The sequence below is a fragment of the Miniopterus schreibersii genome (assembly GCF_964146895.1).
Source record: "Miniopterus schreibersii genome assembly, chromosome: 3".
Classification (NCBI taxonomy): Eukaryota; Metazoa; Chordata; class Mammalia; order Chiroptera; family Miniopteridae; genus Miniopterus; species Miniopterus schreibersii.
In genome coordinates this window covers 5,361,115-5,365,649 of record NC_138103.1, presented here as the reverse complement: position 1 = coordinate 5,365,649, position 4,535 = coordinate 5,361,115, and the positions used below count along the sequence as shown (strand labels likewise).

At 57.0% G+C, this 4,535-nt stretch overlaps 1 pseudogene across 1 annotated transcript; it reads left to right on the top strand.

Annotated features, from left to right (window-relative positions):
• Nucleotides 1-1,683, top strand: LOC308554348 (large ribosomal subunit protein bL28m-like; annotated as a pseudogene). Its single transcript, XR_014000596.1, has 4 exons — nucleotides 1-139; nucleotides 494-626; nucleotides 716-802; nucleotides 1,491-1,683. The product of XR_014000596.1 is annotated as a large ribosomal subunit protein bL28m-like (transcript).
• Nucleotides 1,684-4,535: the final 2,852 nt, after the last annotated feature.

The following is a 4,535-nucleotide window of genomic DNA, read 5'->3' as shown; positions in this document are numbered from 1 at the left end:
TTCAGCTCTCGAAGAGGGTGAAGATGTGGAAGCCATGAGCGCCACAGTGAGGTCCTTGACACAAAATTCTCCGTGACTGACTATGCGCACCCTGGACCTCATTGATGAGGCCTATGGGTTTGACTTCAACATCCTGAAGGCAAGAGGGGTCTGATGGCCAGTCAGAGAGGGGAGGCTAGATCACAGCACCCACTGGGGCTGGCTGGTCTCTGGAGTGGAGTGTCACCAGTGAAATGTGAATAGGACCCACCCCTTTCCAGGCAGCCCCAGTGGGGGCTTTCTGCCTTCAGGAGAGTTTGTTACTATGGGCAGTTGTGTTGCCCTCCAGGTCCCCAGTGAACATGGCCCTCTCCTTCCTTGCTCTTGGTTCTTCCTCTTTTCTAGCCTGGGGGCTCCCAGCTACTGGGAATGATGGGGGGAGGGGGGTGGCTGGCTGGCAGGGCGGGTGGGACCCTGCCAGCAGCACCTGGCCCCATTCATAGCCTCCTTCCAGACCTCAAAGGAGGACCTGTGCTCCAAGTTTGGGATGGACCTGAAGCGAGGGATGCTGTTGCTCTTGCCCAGCAGGACCCCAGCTGCACCCTGACGACCCCAAGAAGAGGGCAGCCATCTATGACAAGTGTAAGGTGAGGATTTGGGCTTGGACTTCCTGCTCCTGGTGGGCTCCAGGGGTGACCACCTGGCCTCATCACATGCCCCTTGTCTGCCTGCCCAGGAGTTTGTCATCCCGGAGGAGGAGGCAGAGTGGGTTGGCCTGACTCTGGATGAAGCTGTGGAGAAGCAGAGGCTTCTGGAGCAGAAGGTGAGCGTGCGTGAGTGCCAACTGCTCTGCCCTCTTGGGTGGGCACAGAGGCTAAGCAGACTGATGGGGTGGGGAAGTGCACTGCCTTGTGGGTAGCTTGGACCGGGGCCTGTCATGCGAGGTGGACTTGGGGAAGAGCTGCCTCTGTCCAGGTCCCCAGCTGGAGCCACAGTCCTGTGGATTCCACATGGCACTTTTCCTCTCCTCATGGCCCTGACCCTCTCCTGTACCCTCTGGCCCACTTCAGGGACAGAAAGACTTGGTGATACGAGCTGGAATCTTGGCACCATTTGTTTACTTGACCACTTAGCATCCCCTAGGGTCTTCCCAGTTGAGACCTTCTTCTGTCTGTTCCCTAGGAGGGTGTGGAGCCTGTGGTAGCTGCTGGGACAGAGAGCCCCTACCCATGGCACAGCAGCTGGCTGCCCCTATTCCCTCTGCTTGGCTTAGCTGTGTCCACTGGGCACCAAGGCAGGGAAACCAGAAGCAGACACCTGATTCCTGCATCCCCAAGGGACACTACCCTCTGGACTGGGGGCTGAGGGGTGGTGAGCAGCCTCATTTGACTCCATGGCCAAGCCTGAGGCCAAGTCCACTCATGCCCAGTTCCTCTTGGTGTTTGGCCAAAGGCAGCTGGATTTCTGCCCTCCCAAGAGTGCCTCACTGTGACCTCATCTTGTCCCTGTAGGACCCCATCCCTCTGTTCAAGGTCTATGTGGAAGAGCTAATTAAGCAGCTTCAGCAGCAGGCACTGTCTGAGCCAGTAGTGGTACAGAAGAGAGCCAGCGGGAAGTGACTGCATAGTGACTGACTCGTTCCTGATAGCCAGGCTCAGTGTCCCTTGTTGTCCCCCAGCCACTCCACCCCTCCACCCTTTGGCACCATGTCTAGGGCGGTGACAAGAGCCACTTGTAGCAGTGGGTGAACCTTTCTTGTGCATGCTGGCTGTGAAGCTTCTGGCTGGGTGGACTTTGTGAAGGCCCTAATGGGCCTCTGGTCTCAGGATCCCCAAAGGCCTTCAGCCTTCTGGCTGCCTCTGAGGTCTCCCTTCCACCTGCAGCGGAGGCCCAGTTGAGGCAGATTCACTGCATTTGGGGGACAGCATGAGTAAAATCTGAGCGGGGCCATGTGTGTGCTGCTTTGCTTAGAGTACTGGAGCTCTCCTGATACTCCTTGACCCCATCACCCCTCGCCCCAGAGACCCTGGGCATCACTGAGATGGGTGGTGGTCCCTAGCTGAGCTGTGGGGCTGAGATTTGTTTCGGTGGTTTTCTTTATTTTTTTAAAATATATCTTTATTGATTTCAGAGAGAGGAAAGGAGAGGGAGAAAGAGAGAGATAGAAACATCAATGATGAGTCATTGATCAAGCCCGCAACCCGGGCATGTGCCCTGACCGGGAATCAAACCCCGATCGCCTAGGATCCTAGGTCAGAGCTCAACCGCTGAGCCACGCCCAGCTGGGCTTGGTGGTTTTCTTTCCTCTGGGAGAGAATCCTGAGAAGTTAAGGGTGTTCTGCAGTAGGATAGGATGCTGCTGGCCTCTCTGCATTGCACATTCTGCCTGTTCTGGATGTTTTCCAGAGCAGAGGCAGGGAGGCTGTGGCCTGGCTCTGGGAGTAACAGGGACGTGTCCATGCTGGCATGCCCTTTGGTGTGGTGAACACCTCCCACCAGCTCAGAGGTGCAGGAGCCCTCAGAGGGCACTGCAGGTGGCAGTGTCTTACAGGGAAAGCCTTGGTCTGGAGCTCTGTCAGCACAGCCACCTGGGCCTGCAACCTGCGTGTCCCCTCCTCAGCTGACCCACACTTCATTTTGAGCCAGTCACCCTGAGGCCTTTCCTGCTCTGAGATTTGGGGATGCCTTGGCCCTCTTCCCTGACCCTTATCTGGAAGTCCAGCATTGAGACCTAGTCAGTTGTCTGGGAGCACAGGGAGGGGCTCCCCTGACAACTGGTGGAGGGGTGCTGGGTTCCCCTGAGGGGCGATATGGAAGCCACAACACTGGGCTGTGTTCCTGGTGGCAGAGGCCAGAGGCAGCATGCAGCTGGCCAGTAGGCATGGCTGGTCAGTAGGCACAGCTGCAGGAGGGCCCTGGAAATCCCACGGCTCATGAGGTCACCAAGGGTCAGGGCCTGCCTTGGGGTCAGAACCCTGGGGGGCATGTCCCCAGATCTCTGTCCATATCTGGGTGCACTGTCACAGTCCCAGGACTCATGGGAAGCATGAGTCCGGGGTGTCCTCATGCTTCCCATACACCAGTGACCTCTCATGTAATGTCCCTACTGTGTGAACAGTTTTTAATATTTAAAAAATTTTACCAAAAGCTGACAATTCCCAGCCTCCCCTGCCCTTCCCCAGCTCTGGTGGACTAGCATGGCCCAGCCCAGTTGTCCGAACTACAGCCCCTGGCTCCAGCCAGATCGGTTGTGGTCTGGATGGGCCAGCCCTCCCCATGTTCATGTCCACAGCACAGTTCCCATCCGCCCTGAACTGAATCAGACTGACCCCTTTCCAGCTCCTCAGCCTGTCACCTGGGTCCTCTCTGTTATGTGCACCCCTGATGTCCCCAGTTCATTGACCTTGGCTCTCATCACCCCTCATTAACCTGCTTTCCACCCCAATGAAGGCCACAGGTAGAGTGGGCTCCTGCCAGGACCTGTAGGGTTCATGTGTCAGATTCCTGGAGTCCCTAAGGGACCTGACGCTGGTGCAGAGTAGGAGTGAACCTCCCTGTCAGCATTGGTAGGCCAGGGGAGAGTGTCTGAGTCCTGGCTGGCTCTGCTCCCCTGGCTTCTGGTGCTGCTGGCCAGTGGGAAATGCTCAGCATGGCTTCAGCGGGTCACTCACTTCTCCATAACCCGAGACTGACTGAGGTGGCGGTCTGAGTGTGTCCTTGGCCCTGAATCACTGAAACGTGAGCCCTCATCTGGAGGGAGGCAGTATCTGTTTCCTTAAATTCTCACAAATACCCTTAGCAAAGATTAAGAAGCCCTCAGTGATTGACAGAGTCATCCCCCACCACAAATAAACAATAACCCAGCTCTGGGACAGGCCACTGGCAGGCTGGATCCACCATACTGTCCACCTTCCGGAAGGTGGGGGTGTGGAGGGCGACATGGACTGGATGTGCTCACACGTCATATGGAACCAGGAGCTGAGCCATTGGAGCCCATCTAGCCACATGTCCCTGCCCCCCCATATATTCCCCACTCCAGGCCCTTGTCGATGTTTTCTGAGAGCCTCCAATTCCCACTCCATGAGGCCCTGCAGCCCCTCAGACCCCTGGATTGGGGGCTCATTTGTACTCACCCAGGTCAGACCTGCCTGCACTGGCCCATACCCCTATCCGTGACCGGCTGGGTCAGACCTAGCCCAGTGGTCTAGGAGCCCTCTTAATCCCCACATGTCCCAGGGAGTGGCTGAGCCCACATGTTTATGTGACAGCAGAGCCCAATCAGTCAGTTTCATTGTCAAGGACCATGGAGTGGACCATCACTGTGGCTATGCACTGGGGAGGGGTCCCTTGGGACTGGGGCAGTAGAGGCCTCTGACAGAAGAGTGGCCATCAACACCATGTTATGTCCACTGTCTCAGGGTTGGGCCCAGTCCAGGGCTCTGCTCCTAACTCTTCAGCCTAAGGGTGTCACCTGAGTCCTGCTCTGGTGTACACTGCTGCATGGCAGTGCCTGTGAGAGAGCGGGCAAGGCCTGGGCACCTTTGTCCCTGCCCTGG